The sequence below is a fragment of the Protopterus annectens genome, chromosome 1.part2 (genome assembly GCF_019279795.1).
Source record: "Protopterus annectens isolate FY-2018-M chromosome 1.part2, PAN1.0, whole genome shotgun sequence".
NCBI classification, from domain to species: Eukaryota; Metazoa; Chordata; order Ceratodontiformes; family Protopteridae; genus Protopterus; species Protopterus annectens.
This window is the reverse complement of record NC_056727.1, coordinates 248935730-248956234: the sequence shown is the minus strand read 5'-3', so window position 1 is coordinate 248956234 and position 20505 is coordinate 248935730.

Sequence of the window (20505 nt, the reverse complement as noted above, 5' to 3'; positions counted from 1 at the left end):
TATAGTGTTTCTAACAAATAGGACTATAAATGTAATGGCACTGAAGACCCAATTGAAAATACAGTTGCACTGTATTTGTACTGTTGGCTTCCTGTGCAGTACACTGTCAGATGTGCAGTTCAAAATCAGAGCTGCATGTCTGTCTGAGGATGCCCACACTCTCCGAGGATGCCCACTGCACTACATGTACATTATGCTAAGCATTACTATGTCCATGTTGTGTTCCTTTATGTGAATGTGAGCCCCATATTTAAACAAACTCTCCTAATGCTAGGCCTCAGGTGGGATTTACAGTAAGGCTGTACTTTGCATTTTACAGTTATAAATAACACTAACCCCCGGATTTACTATTCCTCTGTGCAGGACTAGCTTAGTCCTGCATGGAGGTGGCCGTTTAGGAGCAGGATGGCAGTGTGCCATGCATAGTAATGAGGCATGCTGCTTGAGCTCCTAGGCTTACATGAAGCATGACAGAGTGCAGGGGGCGTGTCTGAGAGCAGAGCTCTCAGAATAAACACACCCCCACAATGAAGAACAGCAGAAAGGCCAAAGAAATGAGCGGGACAGCTCACAGGTGTCTGAATATCCCCAGCAACATTCCCCCACGTGTACAACAGCAATAGTAAATACAAATAAAATGAACAAACCTTTTTTTTATTAAATAACCGATTAAAACTAACAGTAGGTGCTCGTGTGTGCCCATCACTTAGCTAAGGTTAATGCAGCTTAAATGGCTGAAGAGGATAAGAAGGAAGATATATGCCAATGAAGTAGCACAGCAATAGTGTAGTAAACAGAGCATTCGCCTTGCGAGCGGGCATTCCCGGTTCGACTCCCACTGCAGCAGATTCCATTTTCCATGGCAAAGCACGTTATGAGTAATATTTATGTTGCATAACCCACTAAATAACATATTTTCATGAACTGGAGTACTGCAGTAAATGCACATGTGAGGTGTCAGTGTCATAATGAATAAGGCACTAGTAAGCAGATTTAAGCACAAATAAGCAGTAGTAAGCATATTTAAGCACTAGTAAGCGGGTTTAAGCCTGTTTGCACAGTGGTAAGCAAATTAAGCAATTTTAAAGCGAACTCCATGTAAACTGATGTAATGGCAGGTTAGCAGTGCTTACCATCGCACAAACCTGCTTTACAACTGCTCAAAAGTGCCTTAATCACTCTGTATCCAATGGCCCTTGTTCTGCCCATCAACAAAATAAATAGCCATACAAGTCTCAAACCCAGGACCCTATACACCATAGTCATAGTAGTTAGCCATCAAGCCATCACAATAGTACAGACAAATGAGGTATCAGCAAACAAGTCCTCACCATAGTAAAACCAAACTGAACCTGTAAAAGGAATCAGTATACAGTCATATGTTCCATAACCCACTAAATAACATAAATATGTGAACTGGAGTACAGCAGTAAGCACAGAAGTGAGGTGTAATTGTAATAGAGTGTTGAAGTCCCCAATAAAACACAAGGACCTCATAGAGTGCACGCACACATTAATTATGGATACCCGGCAGATATATAAGATGTAATGAGTAAGAAATCAATGCCAAAAAGGAAATATAATGCAAAGTCTAATGTAAGCAATGCTAAGCATTGCACAGGCCAGCATAGGAGGTGTAAACAATGTGTAGACTAGCTAACTAATTGTGCCCAGTGGTATACCCCTTTAAACAACTCCAACTTTAGTCAAGCAGGCTTGCCCATAGCTTAGCCCTTTCAAAACCGGCCAATCACGGAAAAGTGCAGGAAACTGGCCCTACTTAAACCCAAGATGCGGGAATACATCTCATAACTGGTTGTAGCTTCCCCTTGCAGGCACTATGGCAGTAAGGGGAGAAGGTGTGCGCTTTCGGGTGCAGTGCTTGTGCATCCAGGAGTCCAAGATCATGGCAGGACTCCTATTCAAAGACCATGATCAGAGACTGCTGCAGGGTCAGTACCAGGGCTCCCAATATAAGGTGGAGGCCTAGGATCATCTTGCCCGTGACCTTACAAGTGCCACTGGCATACCCCGAACTGGTGAGCAGGTTAGGCACCACTATGCCGACCTGAAGTGGCATAAGGGGGACTTCTTGGAGGAGTGGCTCCAAGAGGCTAGAGTAGCAGGGGATGTTCCAGCCGTGTGTAAATATCACCCCAGTATGTGTGTAATAATTGCCAGCTCGGATATATCATGGATAGGTCTGGCTAAATATTGCCCTTTGTCCCCCACAGCTGCAATGGAGTGGGCCATGAACCAGGAGGCCCACATCAGTCACCTGGTGAGGTCACGATGCAAGGCAGGTCAGTAATACTCATGCATTTACTGTCATAGGAAATAAAAATAAAAGTAGTAGTAAATTAATCGCCTGTATAAAACCTGTATTGTTCAAGGCAAGTACTGCATACACTAGAGAATATGGCAGGAAGAGTCTCATATTGTTTGTATGTCAATAAAAGTGTAATAGCCTGACAAAACAGGTCTAACTGCTGGACTGCATGTGTATATCCTGGTATCATACGGTAATGTGGATTTGCAATCATGTAATAGTACTGTTGTATTAAGCACTGTTACCCACACCGTGCACCATACATTAAATGTGTAGGAATGCCTGTATATGACAGGTGTAATCCCCAGAGGCCATTTAGTACAACTGAGAGACACATAGACCGTAAACAGGGAAAATGTAGACAACAAAAGCTGAATAGCACACGCAGCTGAGATGTGAACTGTAGTTTTTTTAGCACACATAGCCATGGTATAAATCCTGCCAGTGGTAGTAGTCTGCATACAGAATCATACCCCACAACCGTGCAGATATGTCCAGAATGTCTATTAAAGTGGCCCATATCTGTTGCCTATCAACCTGTCCCCCTGGGAAATCAGTGGGATGATCCCAGACGTATAGGCAGCAAACAGGAAATACAACTGATTGACACACAGCTATGAGAACAAAGCTGGCACACTAGCAACTCCCCAATACGCTATGTGACTAAGAAGCCACGTATGTCCCATTTACACTCCAACGTGTCAAGCTGTGGTCAGAGTGTGTACAGTAACAGAGTGAGATGTACGTGCATAATAGTAATGTGGAATCTGGTACTGTGCGTGGGAATATTCATTTAGTGCTAATAAACATTCCTCCCACACGTCTGTCAGATACCAACACTGTGCCCAGCAATACAAGAATGATATTCAATTGCTCTGAATAATGAGGTATTACACCTCACTGTCACCCACACTGTCCTACAACATATAACTGTCTAGGAAATCTGTATAACAGTGTTGTAATACAAGGTCAGAATGCAAAAGCACAGGGGATTAATAAGACAGAAAGCAGATAGGAGATATACAGTAATATCTATATAGCAGACAAAACTGTGATGGACAGTGTTTAAGTTGTAGCAGACACAGCCATGGTCTGAATCCTGGGAGTGGAATAAGGCTGCATACAGAATCATACCCCACAACTGTACAGATGAGGCCAGAATGTCCAGTATATAGGCCCATATCTGCTGCCTATCCCCCTGGCAAGTCTGTGGGATGATCCCAGATGTTTAGCCAGCAAACAAGGAATACAAGTGATTGTTGAACATCTATGAGAACACACCTGTCACTGTAGCAACCCCCAAAACTGTTAGGAGAGTAATATTTCAAGTATTTCCTATCTACACACCCATGTTGTTAAGCTGTGACCAGAGTCTGTACAGTAACAGAGTGAGATGTATGCGCATAATACTAATATGTAATCTGGAACCTTGTGTGGCAATAGTCAGGTAGTGCTAACAAACATTGCTCTCACAGGTATGTCGGATACAAACACTGCTGAGAAATACAGACCGTTATAACCTGTTCAGGTGCTGTTCACACTGGTATTGTAGGAATTGTGAGTGTTGCAGTTTCTCTGAATAATAAAGTATCACTGGTCACTGTCACCCACACTGTGCTACATAATATAACTGTGTAGGAAAGCACGTATATGTGTGTGTGTGTCAGGTTACTAAAGGTGGAAGAAGAGGGCAATATTCTAGATGTCCCGGCACACCAGCATGTGGTCAGTGCATGGCCAGAGTCTGTGCATATAGAGTTGGATAACTGTGTGCACAACATCAACCTGGAATCTGGGAGTATGTGTAGAAACAGTTAGTTAGTGTTAACAAACATTCCCTCCACAGTGTATACCAGGTAAGAGGTGTATACTCCAGGAAAAAAACAGTTCATGTGTAATGATGACTACAGCGATATCACTGTCCAAACTAAGGCTATAGTGTAGTGTAGTAAGACTTGTAAGGTACAGATAACAGCACTGACTAGGAAAGTAATGTGGACTACAGGAATATAGTAGTTGTTAATTGACATCTTTCTGTCCCCCTCACCATATCTCCAACAATAATCAACATACCCACCCTAACTGGTATGTACTGACACCTATGTTCTGATAATGTCCAATTGTTTAATAAATATTTTAATGGTCCCATGCATGTGCTATATTGAATTATTCCAACATTGGTGGCATAGTGCCATCAATGTACCTGCATGCTTTTCCTATTACCACTGTGGTCTCATATATGTATATGTTCTGTTTGCTATGCAACTGTTCCATATCTGGTGTCTGGGTTAATGGGAATATCTATGCATGCTGTTATACCTAACCCTGGAATGTGTTGACTATTACTAACCCACATATGATGATGAAATCTAAACAATATAGCACGCTTGGGAAGGCCAGTCCCAGCAGACCCACCTGTCCCACCTCAGCTGGCCATGGCACTGGGCACCAGCATGCCTGGTGCCCAACCCAGGACCTCCCTGTCTGTTGGTCCTGCAGCACCTTCAGGTAGAACCAACTCAGGGGATGGGGCACACCTCCCCAGGAGTGGGCGCGGACAGGCACCTGTCACCCGTCTACCGGGGCCATAGTGCGTAGAGTGATCAATGTTGCAGTAAAGATGTCTGCACGTATGGCTGGTGCAGGGCCAAATGAAACCAAATTCCAGTACACAACTGGCCAGCACCAAGAGGTAATCAACACAACAAACCAAAGGTAATGAAATTATTTATTAGTCCCAGACCAGTTTCGGCAAATCTGCCTTCCTCAATGGGATATGTAATCCCATTGAGGAAGGCAGGTTTGCCGAAACTGGTCTGGGACTAATAAATTAATTTCACTACCTTTGGTTTGTTGTGTTGATTACCTCTTGGTGCTGGCCACTTGTGTACTGGCGTAGAGTGATCAACTAGCAGTTTGGCGATCTTCAATGCCAGCTTGAAGGCTGTATTTCATGATTAGAGAGTCAGCCTGGCTTTGCAACTCAACCCCCAGCACAGCCACCTTCGGGGCTGTGAAAGTACAGTAGTGACTGCCCATGGGTGGGGACCTCAGTCCCACTATTTCCACTAGGGGGTTTTGGGCTTCCAATTTCCAAACACCCCTCCCCATCAAGGTGTTTACCCCCACATGTGTCACAGACCCAGTATGAATCTTGTTTGTCTTGTCTGTTAACCTACCCAACCTACCTCCCCAAATATACATACTACCCCTCTCCAATACCCCACTCTCACCTGAAAAAAAAGGGCAATCTGTTCCCACAAAAAAATGTCACCCCATACATAGCTGTCCATTTCGCACACTGGAAACATGTAATCCGGTCTAATTGCCATCACAACATATTATTGTTGTCCTCACCCCCCCCCACGGGTTTAAGTGTCCAAATCTACCTCCAAATTCAGTTTATATGCACAGCTGTTGCTGCAGAAGAAATTAGAAGCTATGGATCTTCCTACACCCTTCCTGCACACCCCTGGCCATTTCCCCTACTGTCTTTCCCTCTTTGCGCCCCTTATTTCACTACTTTCCTATCACCCCCTTTTTCTTTTCTTTTAAATAAATCAGCATGGGGGTAAGCGGGAGTAAGCACTTTTAAGAAGCAGTAAGTGGGTTTAAGCCTGTTTGTGTGTAAGCTATACCTACACAGGTTAACCAATCTAGACGCTAACTGAGTATGAGAAAATGTAAATGGAAGTTAGCAGTGCTTACCTCCACGCAAACCCACTTACAACTGCTTTAAAGTGCCTTTATCACTCTGTATCCAATGGCTGGTGTTCTGCCCAGCAACAAAATAAACAGCCTCTGCAAGGCTTGAACCCATAACCCGGCACTCCACAGCCACAGTGATGTATCACTAAGCCATGTCGGATACACATAACCCTACTGTTCTCAAAAACATATCATCCAGCCCAGTCATTCAACAGTACAGAGAATGTATTCCAACATTTAGATGTATGTGTGTGTGTGTGTGTGTAACTATATTAATATCTGAACAGATACAACATATATATATATATATATATATATATATATATATATACACATATATATAAATATATATGAACATATATAAATGCAAATGCCTACATCTAGAGATATATATGTCTACACCTATATGTCTAAATATACACAGCAAGTTACATATATGTAAGCAGATATGTATCTATGTAGTATATACGGACATAGTTTTATACATATGTAAGCAGATATATATATATATATATATATATATATATATATATATCTGAACAGATACAACATATATATGTATATATATATATATATATATATATATATATATATATATATATATATATACACATATATATAAATATATATGAACATATATAAATGCAAATGCCTACATCTAGAGATATATATGTCTACACCTATATGTCTAAATATACACAGCAAGTTACATATATGTAAGCAGATATGTATCTATGTAGTATATACGGACATAGTTTTATATATATGTAAGCAGATATATATATATATATATATATATATATATATATATATATATATACAGGTATATATGGACATACATCTGTAGATAACAATGGGAAAATAACTAAGACATATATGTCCACGTGCACCAGTAATGGGGTTGAGAGGCCCCAAACAATATACGTCTTGTATGAATAGGTATACCCCCTCACAACTAAACATGTCCGCCATGCAATACAATACCAAGTGTTGCAGATTCCATAACCAGGACCTGACATGACATGGATATATGTAACTACACATACGCACACACAGATATGTACAGTAAGTTACATATGTAGTATGTGCACACAATATGGAACAGCCACTATTCCTACAGTTACCACCTTACCAACTGGAGACTGTATGAGCCACCCATAGAAATGACATTCATTGTCTGCAGCATATACCCACAGAGATATCAAAGGATATAACACCACACACAGGTGTGCATAAATGGGAAAGCTTTATTTGTGTACTATTACAGTTGTATATGCAATTTCATATAGCTGTTTAGACACGGACATCCATATAACGTGAGTAGTGCTACTGTGAAACAGTAATACTAATACAGAAGTCTGGAAAGGTTAACAAATGTTGCTGTCCAGGCCAAGGCCATCAAGTAGTACAATAGTAAAGACAGAGTGGCCCACAGGATGCCAAACATTCAACGGTAAGGTGTATAGTTCAGCAGCCTCTATCTACACTCTGTAGACAATTCCTAGGTTGTAAAGACCTCAGATGACACAATGGGATATAACTGTTACATAACAAGACACAACTGACACCATAACAAGCACACTGACAAACAGAACAGTCTGTATGGCAGGTGGCAGTGGGCCTACATTTAACCAAGGTGGACTGTATGGTAATGAACATTCATATACAAGCGCAAGCAACACAAAAGTAAAAAACTGAAAACCACCAACGAGGAACCTTGTTCTACAGAGACAACGCACAACAGCGGTGAAGAGTCTTAGACAGGCTCAACCAGTATATGTAAAAAAACACGTAGATAACAGTTTTTTCTATGAGATACAACTAACGTGGAACTAAACATAGTAAGTAAATATGGATGGTAAAAACCACCTACAATAATGTCCACACAAGCCAGCAACATGAACCGGCTAGATTTAAAAACGGGAGGCAAACAAGAGGAAAATGTGCACATGTATATTTTTCCAAAACTGCATATATTATTTAAATATTAGTATTATATTATTGTGTTAATAAGTAAATGTCTACCTTAAAGAACTAACTAAGGGAGAGGCTAAACGCTATAGGTGTACAGGTTTTTTTCTCTGCCACAGGGATCTGGCCTGGGATTATCGAAAATAACTTCTCAATTTTAGAACAGGGGCGATGTTACAATTACTATTAAGGCCAGGATGGTTGAATGCGTCCAAGCGCAACTGCCACTCCAGCTCCCTGTTCTCCAAAATCAACGAAAAAGGTCCACCCCTTGGTTTTACAGGTACGTGGTCTATGGCCATAAAATTGAAACTGTGGCCTGGGTTTAAGACTATGTGCTTAGCTAAGGCATTGTCATCTCTATTATTCCTAATCGCATATAGGTGCTCATACATTCTATCCCGCAACCGTCTGTCAGTTTTCCCAATGTAGAACCCCCGACAACAGTTGCACATGGCAATATAGATGATAGATCTGCTCTCACAGTTTAGAGGTAACCTAATAGCATACTTAGTGTCCCTCACCTGGAAAGTCTCGCCAACACAGATGTTATTACAAAACTTACAAAACCCACATCTAGTCATTCCTTTCCTTTTATGGAAAAACCCTCCATGCTCATCTCTTTGCATGAGTTCCTTAAGGTTATTAGACCTACTAAATATAAATCTAGGTTCCGTCCCTAGTTTTTCAACCAGGAATCCATTAGAAGAAATAAGATACCAGTTTTTCCTAATGATGTCTAAGATACCTTGAGTGTTCATGCTGTAAGTGATAACAAAACTCAACGAGAAATCGCACTTGGGTCTTGGAAAAACACTTATAGTGCTCGCCCGGTTCCCATCAAGGGTCATGTCCTGCCCAGGGCTCACATCAGGGTCATTGGGTACCAAGTTCTGCTGGAAAAGCAAGGGTTTATAAAAACCTTTAACCCTTTTAACCGTGACTTCCTCTATGAGTTCACCTAGTAATTCATCAGGGTACCCCCTATTGGAAAACATTTCCTTCAAAAGAGTGCATTCCTTAGTGAAATCCAATAACGTACTGCACATTCTTCCTGCCCTCACCAGCTGTCCCTTCACAATGGATCTTTTTTGTTTATATGGGTGAAAGCTGGTGAAGTGCAGGAAAGAATTGCAGTACGTAGGTTTCCTATACACAGTTGATGTCAAAACCTTGTTTGTAATGTCTTTCACTAGTTTAACATCAAGGTAATCTATCTCAACAACCGAAAATTTAAATGTAAATTTCAAAAATTCAGTTCAAGAGTTAATAGATTCCACAAACTCCGTTGCTTGTGCTTCTGAGCCCCTGAACAACAAAAACATGTCGTCCAGGAACCGGGTATAGAATGTGACAAGCTCACTGTTTCCAAGGATTCTATTCAATATGTTTGCCTCCCAATAGCCCATCACATAGTTTGCTACCCCCGCACCACAAGGGGAGCCCATAGCCACTCCGCGTTTCTGCAAAAAGAAATCTCCATTAAAGATGAAATAGTTGCTGGTCAACACAATTTCCAGCAACTCCGTGGCCAAGTCAACCTCAAGTTTAGAGGCACCGAAGTTGTTCAGCATAATACCAATCCACTCCACCGCCTCCACGTGTGGAATGGAGGTATATAGGTCTATGACGTCAATGGTCAACAAGTTGTTATTATCATGATACGGTACACGGTTAATGTTGTCAAGGAACGTCCATGAATCCCTACATATACTGGGAATTCCTTTAATATACTTGTCCAGTATCTGAGTGATAAGTTTTGAACATGGGTAGGTTATGGACGACCTCCCGTCAATCAGTGCCCTCATAGGAGGGTCACTGATGCTCTTATGGATTTTAGGGATACCAAACATGACGGGTATCTTTGAACAAGTTATGTCGATGTAGTTGTACATGTTCATGTCAATTTTACCCGTCAAGAAAAGGTCCCTAAAATAGCCCCTAATTCTCTGAATGCTGCCATTGACTTCATTCTTTGAGGATGCTGTGTAGGCGTCACCTTCTAGTAATAATGACATCTTCTCATTATATGTTGTGTTGTGGAAAATAACAAGCCCCCCGCCTTTATCGGGTTTTAATACCCGTATAGGTAAGCGACTAATCTCATCTAGGAGTGCCATCTGTTCTTTAGTGACGTTATATTGTTTAGTCCTAGATCTATATTTAGTGTTGTGAGCTAGGAATCTGAAATCCATTTCACAGTTGTTTTCAAACAACTGTAAAGTGGAGTGCAGAGGGGGATTGAACACACTGGCTAATTTCAAATTGTTTATCGTGGTGTCTTCTTCCACTGGTCTATCACCATCAGTTAGTTGGTTGAACATAAGTTGGAGGTTCATCTTCCTCACAAAACATTTAAGCTCTATGATTTCTTTGGCAATGTTACCATTCCTGCTTGGAACGAAAGAATTGCCAAATGCCAAAAGTTCAATCAACTGATCGTCAAGAGTGATGTCAGAAAAGTTGTAAATCCTGAAATCGCCATTATTGTTTGTGAGAATGGTGGGATAATTTATTTCCAACGCTTGATCCAGGGAGGCCGTATTGTCTAGACAATCACGGAGAGGAGAACCACTCTCTGTCCCCTCATCACTCAGGTCTACCTCTAACTCTTTCTCTTGTTCCCATAAGGCCTCCTGTCACGTTGGCCTAAAAAATTACTGTTATTATGGCCTGTGTTCTGTTTATTCGATTTGCTGTTATTACTGAAACCCCTCTGGGAATTGCCAAGTCCTCCTTTGTCCCTAGCAATCCCCTTAATTCTGTTACTCCTCCTAGGTTCCAAGTTGTTGTCACTGACATTGCCTTCAAAAACATCCTGATGTGATGATGTGATCTTGATGTTAAACTAGTGAAAGACATTACAAACAAGGTTTTGACATCAACTGTGTATAGAAACCTCGTGCTGCATGCAATTCTTTCCTGCACTTCACCAGCTTTCACCCATATAAACAAAAAAGATCCATTGTGAAGGGACAGCTGGTGAGGGCAGGAAGAATGTGCAGTACGTTATTGGATTTCACTAAGGAATGCACTCTTTTGAAGGAAATGTTTTCCAATAGGGGGTACCCTGATGAATTACTAGGTGAACTCATAGAAGTCACGGTTAAAAGGGTTAAAGGTTTTATAAACCCTTGCTTTTCCAGCAGAACTTGGTACCCAATGACCCTGATGTGAGCCCTGGGCAGGACATGACCCTTGATGGGAACCGGGCGAGCACTATAAGTGTTTTTCCAAGACCCAAGTGCGATTTCTCGTTGAGTTTTGTTATCACTTACAGCATGAACACTCAAGGTATCTTAGACATCATTAGGAAAAACTGGTATCTTATTTCTTCTAATGGATTCCTGGTTGAAAACTAGGACGGAACCTAGATTTATATTTAGTAGGTCTAATAACCTTAAGGAACTCATGCAAAGAGATGAGCATGGAGGGTTTTTCCATAAAGGAAAGGAATGACTAGATGTGGGTTTTGTAAGTTTTGTAATAACATCTGTGTTGGCGAGACTTTCCAGGTGAGGGACACTAAGTATGCTATTAGGTTACCTCTAAACTGTGAGAGCAGATCTATCATCTATATTGCCATGTGCAACTGTTGTCGGGGGTTCTACATTGGGAAAACTGACAGAGGTGCTATGCTGCGGGATAGAATGTATGAGCACCTATATGCGATTAGGAATAATAGAGATGACAATGCCTTAGCTAAGCACATAGTCTTAAACCCAGGCCACAGTTTCAATTTTATGGCCATAGACCACGTACCTGTAAAACCAAGGGGTGGACCTTTTTCGTTGATTTTGGAGAACAGGGAGCTGGAGTGGCAGTTGCGCTTGGACGCATTCAACCATCCTGGCCTTAATAGTAATTGTAACATCGCTGTTCTAAAATTGAGAAGTTATTTTCGATAATCCCAGGCCAGATCCCTGTGGCAGAGAAAAAAACCTGTACACCTATAGCGTTTAGCCTCTCCCTTAGTTAGTTCTTTAAGGTAGACATTTACTTATTAACACAATAATATAATACTAATATTTAAATAATATATGCAGTTTTGGAAAAATATACATGTGCACATTTTCCTCTTGTTTGCCTCCCGTTTTTAAATCTAGCCGGTTCATGTTGCTGGCTTGTGTGGACATTATTGTAGGTGGTTTTTACCATCCATATTTACTTACTATGTTTAGTTCCACGTTAGTTGTATCTCATAGAAAAAACTGTTATCTACGTGTTTTTTTACATATACTGGTTGAGCCTGTCTAAGACTCTTCACCGCTGTTGTGCGTTGTCTCTGTAGAACAAGGTTCCTCGTTGGTGAACATTCATATACCTTAAGGCAGCTCACCCCTGATGGTTTTCAGGACTTTGGGCTTTCAGGATTCTGTAGTGCTCCCATATACATATGTGTATATATAGATATATGTATACATAGATATATGTATATGTATATATAGATATATGTATATATGCCTATATATGTATGCACATCCTATGTGTACAGATGTGCCTAGTTATGTTGGTATATATGTAGATATCAATAACTATATGTGCATACATATCTATTCTGATATACCTACTACTGTCAAAATACATGTGGATATCCATACGTATATGTGCATATGTATCTCTGTATATGTGTAGACATATATAGCTCTGTATATGTATATATCTGGGTGTTTATTTGTATATCTATGTACATATACATATCCATCTATGTATGTCGATATGTATATCTATGTATATCTGTATGTCTTTATAGATATCTGGATAATTATATATACATATATCATCACCATATGTCCTGAACATGGAGTGTAGCCCTACCTCAGCCCCTGTAGGCCCAACTTCATAGTGCAAGGGGATGTCAGGTATGTATAGCAGGTATACTTGTAGAGAATTGCTACTGTTATAGGGATTGTCTTCACAGACATGATGTGTGTGGGAGGTCACATCTGCTTATAACATGTGCGCCATTGACTACTGACAAACATCCTAAGGACATCATAGTACAGTACTACTGCTAGCACGTAATGCTCCTGTGGACTACAGCAGAGATAATGGCCAATATATGTGGACAGTCTGACACACTCTGTACAGTCCAGAGGTATACACATAACCCCTTAGTGCAAGACATGTGGACTAATCCTGACAATGTGGATGTTAACAGCCATGTTTAGGGGTATAACATGTAACTACTGGTATACATTTGCCCACATAGGTTATGTATTCACACATACCTGTCTGTCCTGCCACATAATAACCACTGGTAAGGGGGTGCAATGGCCACATACCACCCACTAGATATTGACATACATCTGTACAGCAGTGGGATGCTGTACAGATGTATGTCAATATCTAGTGGGTGGTATGTGCCATGGCCACATACCGCCCACTAGATATTGACATACATCTGTACAGCATCCCACTGCTCTGTCTGACATACATGACTGTTATGTTGGCCCAGCAGCAGTACATCTAGCAAGTAACAGAACATTACATTTCACTGGGTAAGTACACTAAGCCACTAGACATGTAACATAGCACTGTGTAGGCTACAGGACCAAGAACAATGACATCTACCACAGTCTGTATACAGGCCAATGTGCATATCAACATTACACACATTGCCAACTATCACCATAAGTACACAGACCTCAGTACTGTACACACAATCACAGAATGTCTAGGTTATGTCATCAAATATAACCCCTACTATACATTACATGTGTAGCAGTCTGATATCTCACTGGCTTGTTATCAGATATAGTGTCAGTAATTATGGTGTACAGTACATGTGCACCCCTTATTGCATGACATATGTACAAAGGTTGTCAGGGTTGTGGCTGGAGGTACATACCAGGGCCACTACTGACATGTTGCTGTGATAACCTCATACATTTACTGTTGTAACAGTGCTTGTTGCACCATATGTCTTATGAGGGATATGAAGTCAGTAACTCTTACGGCTGTCACCATCTACAGACTGCAATTCTCACACTACCGTCTGCAGTTCACAGATAGGTGCTCTGTTGGTAATACCTGAAACAAAAGGCACCGCACACTGGCCAGTCTGCAGATGGCCCTACAGATAGGTATTCCCTCATAAACATAGCACTGACATGGCAGGTATGTAAACATGTAGGACAGCCATAACCACACTCATCCTGTTAAACCAACATTACTCCAAAATGCAGTATAGCAGCACTTACAGTCTGTAGTCAGGTCAGACACATCCCCCTCCTGTGTGTTGGCCTGTTTCCACAGTGTATGTTGTTAGAGGTAAACACCAATCCATCTGAGATGTTGTTTGCCAAACAACAGATCGAGTTCCTGCTCACAGTGAATGAAAGGCCCAGCACCAACATGATGTTCCTAGATATTGGTGTGTGTTTCCATGCAACTGGCTATGGGAATATTACCACAGCGGTTCCACATGCAATCAGCTATATGAGGGCTGCAATTCATACAGAGACCATCAGCTGATCCTGAGCATCACTTAAAACACAAATGCTGCTGCCTAAGCAATGCAGGTGTACATCTCCACATCCACCAGAGAGGTATTAAGAAAGGCAGACAGAGGCACAGAAAAGCCAGGGAGGGGTGGGAGAGTAAAACTTATGCATGTTTGTGTCACACACCTACCAGTACAGGGTATCAACCCCCCGATGACTATGTAGTGCTATCACATGTCCATGCAGTTATTGGATACGCCACATAGGTTACATGTTGGGGAGCCCTCAGAATGTATATGTGATGGTGAGTGACATCTGCAACAGGGATATGGTAGCTATGTGGTAGGAGTAGTACACGTGCCTGCCCACATGAGCAGGTGTTAGTGTCAACACAGCCACACTCTCACAGGGGTGCACACACATTGTCACACTTGGCAGGGCCAGGAATATAACTCATCACTAGTGGGATTGCCACAACACAGTACTGTGCAGGTATCACATGCACCATAGGGGTCATATGGAGGTTATATGTGCAAAGGGTATGTGGAGGTGTCTGACATCAGATAGCATGCTTCTGTGTGCCAATGGGGGTTGTAGTGAGTGTGAATGTGGTCATACTCATCATACACCACACACACAGACACGGGTACCAGTACTGACATGCATGTGTGCACTGCTTCATAGGTGTGTTGTGGTTAATGGTGCCAGATGGCTATACAAGGCTAGGTGATGGGTATACCTTGGCATCAGGCCACATGACAATGGTCTGCATTGTGGCTCAGGGGTGTAGTGTCTGGAGCTGCCCACACAAGTGGGTATTGTATTCACCATACAGTCACCTGGCTGACTATTGCATGTGGCCAGTGCTGTGCATTGCTTGCCATGTATGTGTTCCTCCGTCCATGACATGGACAGTGTCTGGGATGTGCACACCTCACACATGCATGTACAGTGACATGTGGAACTGTACCTGGGGTGTGCACCTACATTGATAGCATGATACCAGTATTCCCTGGTGTCAGTGGCATCTGTCCATACAGGGCTTGTGTTTCAGGCATGTTATGTCCTTTGTGGGCCACATTTGATGTGACCACAGGTGTTGCAGGTGTCCAGTGGGGAACATGGGGGGGTGCACTGTTGGCATGTACGTGCCTATTAGCCTGATGGACAGGGTGCCATGTCCTCTGTAGCCTACTGCAATCACACCATGGTTACTATCAGTGGGAAATATGCAGGGTACTACCAATATAGCGATTGTTCGGCTGTTGCCTAGGCAAGTGTTTGTGTATGTATGAGACATGAGTTGAGAGTGTACCCTGGGTAATACAAGGGTTGCTAACATTGTTCAGCTGGCACTGATGTCACATTTAGGGGTATGGGTTTGCACCACAGCCTCTTGGATATTTCACATCTGTTATCCCTGTATGGTGGACATTGTGATATATACATGACCCACCATATAAGAAGTTTACAAAACCCACTCCACATTGAGTCCAGTTGTTACACACTCACACAGGATATGGATGACAAACACAGATACACATATCTGTCATGTCTGGGATTAGAACTCCTACCTAACTCATATATTACACTATAACACTATGCCATTATAGGACACGCCATGGAGATTACTGGAGTTCTCCTTCCCCAAAGGTGTATTTACCAGTGAATAACATCAGCAGGGATGCCACAGTAGAGCATTTGACTTGTAATGAGTGTGACTAGCCTAAAATGCATTGCTCCCTACACAAACACACACAAAACATCCACAACTGCCATGTGTGGGGGAAGAACCCCTACCAGAGGTCTATTTCACACTACAGTATGATGCTGTTGTAGGATGCACCACATAGATTACTGGAGTTCTCCTTCCCCAAAGACGTATTTCACAGTGAATGACATCAGCAGGGAGGCCAAAGTTGGGCATTTGAATTGTAGTGAGTGTGACTAGCCTAAAATGCATTGCTCCCTACACAAACATAGAAACACACACAAAACATACACAACTGCCATGTGTGGGGAAAGAACCCCTACCAGAGGTCTATATCACACTACAGCATGATGCTGTTATAGGATGCACCAAGGGGATTACCTAAGTGCCCTTTTTCCAAAGGTGTATTTCACAGTGATTGACATCAGCAGGATTGCCAAGGTAGGACATTTGAATTGTAGTGAGTGTGACTGGCCTAAAATGCACAAACATAGAAACACACACAATTGCCAAGTCTGGGAGTAGAACTCCTACCTAACTATTCTATCACACTACAATGGTATGCAGTTATAGGACATGCTGTGGAGATTACTGGGCTACATCCTTCCCATAGGTGCATTTCTAGGTGGAGGACATCAGCAGCCTTGCCAAAGTAGAGCATTCAAATTGTAGGGAGTGTGACTACCCTAAAAAGCATTGCTCTCTACACAGACAGACATACACACACACTTGCCAAGTCTGAGATTAGAACTCCTACCTGACTAATTTATCATTTATTTATTTATTTATTTGTTTATTTTACATTTGTAGGACATGCTGTGGAGATTACTGGGTTACAACTTTTCCATAGGTGCATTTCTAGGTGGATGACATCAGCAGCCTTGCCAAAGTAGAGCATTTGAATTGTAAGGAGTGTGACTACCCTAAAAAGAATTGCTATCTACACAGAGTCACACACTCTTGCCAAGTCTGGGATTAGAACTCCTAACTAATTTTTCACACCACAGCAATACGCAGTTATAGGATGAGCTACGGAGATTACTGGGCTGCAAGTTTCCCAGAGATGTATTTCTAGGTGGATAACATCAGCAGCCTTGTCAAAGTAGAGCATTTGAGTTGTAAGGAGTGTGACTACCCTAAAAAACATTGCTCTCTATACAGACAGAGACAGATGGACACACACACACAAACACACACTTGCAAAGTCTAGAATTAGAACTCATACCTAACTAATCATACTACAGTAGTACGCAGTTATAGGACTTGCTATGGAGAATACGAGGCTGCAACCTTCCCAGAGATGTATTTCTTGGTGGATGACATCAGCAGTCTTACCAAAGTAGAGCATTTGAGTTGTAGGGAGTGTGACTACCCTAAAAAGCATTTCTCTCTACACAGACAGAGACAGACAGACACACACACAAACACACACACAGTTGCCATGTCTGGGATTAGAACTCCTACCTGACTAGTTTATCACACTACAGCAGTATGCAGTTATGGGACGAGCCATGGGGATTACTAGGCTACAAATCTCCCAAATGTGTATTTCACAATGGATGTTCTCAGCAGGCTTGTCACAGTAGGGTTATGGGGAAAGCAGTGTGTGCATGGGCCATAACCCATTCATCTGGAGGTTGATACACCACATGTGGGCACACACATGGTCATATTTCACAGGTACGTGTATACAGCTGCTGGATGACTACTTCCTTGTACAGTCATGTTGCACAGCTAGCACATGTACCACATAGTCTGTAATGCTAACAGATACTGGTGGCTAGTATCTACAGTGAGTGACATCTGAACCTCATGTGGTTGTGGCCCTTTGGCTGTGTGCTGGGTGGGACAAGCCTGGATGGCTCCTTGTCACAGTCACCCTCTTCCACACATCTATGTACATCTACATTTGGATTATTATTGTGTGTTGTCCTTAGATATATGCCCGTATTCCTATCCACTGCATGTGCAAAGCATGTGTGGTGCATACTGAGGAGTGTTTGCACTAACATCTGCAACTGCCAGATATGTCTGGTCCACTGGTGTTTGCAGACATGGCCTTCATGTGTTTAAGTGTGTGAGCATGCCCAGTATGACCTTTCAGTATGTTGTTGACTGACATGGCCTTCATTTCTCTAAGTGTGTGAGCATGCTCAGTATGCCCGTCTGTATTGAATGTGTGGATCTTGTCCAGGTAGTTTGTACTGCAGTGCTGACAATTGTGTTGTACACCTACAGGTAGCATACTGTTTCTGCAGGGTATCCATCAATCATTTGGCATTGACTGTTACTACACTTCTACATTGGATGGGGGGGCACACTTGATTATTTCTACATTTCTACACAGGATTGGGGGGCAACCTGACTGTTACTACATTTCTACGTAGGATGGGTTGGGGCACACCTGACTATTTCTACATTTCTACACAGGATTGGGGGGGCACACCTGACTGTTACTACATTTCTATGTATGATGGGGGCACACCTAACTATTTCTACATTTCTACACATGATTGGGGGGCACACCTGACTGTTACTATATTTCTACGTTGGATGGGGGGGCACACCTGACACTTGTGCTCATTTGCTATGACTGTACTGGTATGTCTGGTACTCCATTTAATTCTGTATTCTTACCTATCATGTTGACTAGAGGAATACCAGTGTACTACAGATCTTAGCTTTGATTTACCTACATATTAGTTTCTGACTTCCTACCCTTCAGAACTAATGTCCCACTGCCTGACCTGCTGTAGTCTGTCTGTGTAGGCCTGGGGGGGGCGGTTACCCATAGGCATCAATCAGAGGCCATAGCATGGCCTTTGTTTATGTTTGTTTACACCTGTCCTGCTGCCTGTGACTGTTGTTGGGAATGTTAACCACCCTGACTGGCATGTGTGAGTCACTTACTTTGTGGTTGTCCCAGTATTGAGGGTGGTATGCTGCAGGGCTGCCTATGTTGGATGCACATAGTACACTCCCTACACATGGTTGAGCACAGATAGTGTAATGTTTTGCATCCCTTTTACTGTATGTGAGAGTCAGAGAGAGGTGTTATTCCCTGGGTCCCTCTTGTGTCAGTGTATGTGCTATGCATTACCTCTTTGTCAAGGCTGGGGCATACTGAGCATGCTTCCTTCTGCCTACTAGTGCAGGCTCAGGTAGTTCCTCCTCCGAATCACTCTGTGCAGGTGCAGGCTTTGGCAATGGTGGAGGGCTGTGTGGCCCTACCCCATGCTGTTCCTGCTGCAGCTGTTTCTGCAATATCATATTGTGTAGCATGGCACATACGAGGACAATTTGGGTACATGTAGCTGATGAGTACTGTAAGGCTCCACCAGATGTGTCCAGGCACTGGAATTGTGACTTGAGCTTCCCAAACATACGCTCCACTATAATTCTGGTCTGTGCGTGTGCCTCATTATGAAGTTCTTGTTCAGGTGTGTGTGCATTTCTGACGGGTGTCATCAGCCATGGCTCCAGTGCGTATCCAGCATCCCTCACTAGGTGACCATGAGGGATGTCCCCACTGGCAAATATGTGGTACAGCTGCATCAGATGCCAGACGTGGGAATCGCGATAACTTCCAGGGCAGCCAGCACACACATTCATTATTATGCCCTGGGCATCACACATGACCTGGCAGTTGATTGAGGGGAAGCCCTTGCGGTTGATATAGACCCTACCCCACTCACCAGGTAGTGCTTTGATGCATATGTGTGTGCAATGCAGTCTACTGCACCCACTACCTCAGGGTATTCTGCTATTTGGTGGAACAGTTGCATATTGCTTGCCAACGCTTCATGGGTGTTGGGAAAATTTACGTACTCACTGACATGTGCTGACATGGCATCCAGAAACTGGTTGAGTACCCTGGATGCTGATGCCTGTGAGATCCCCATCATGTCCCCAGTTGGCCTTTGGAAGGTACCTGTAGCTAGTATTCTTAGACCTACACATACCTTGGTATCCACTGGAATGGGTTCCCCCCTGTTAGCTCTGTGTGTGAGGTGTAGCCAGCACCACTCAACAATTTGCTATAGGAGATCCCTGTACACCCTATAGCGCTCCACTATCTCCAGCTCATGTAGCCCCTGGTAGGTTACCCTGGGTCTGTACACTCTTTTCCATCACCTCACTGTGGGTTGGTCAGCAGCATTCACATCCTCACCACCCTCAGCCTCTTCCACAAGTTGTTGCATGATAGCTATTGCAGACCCTTTCATTTTGCTGTTGTGAGTGTTAAAAATTCCCACTTGTTTACACTGGTGGTGTAGAGTGTGGGAAAACCAGAGAGGAAGGTGTTTGCATAGTTTATAGTAGTGCTCTGGGCTGGGCTG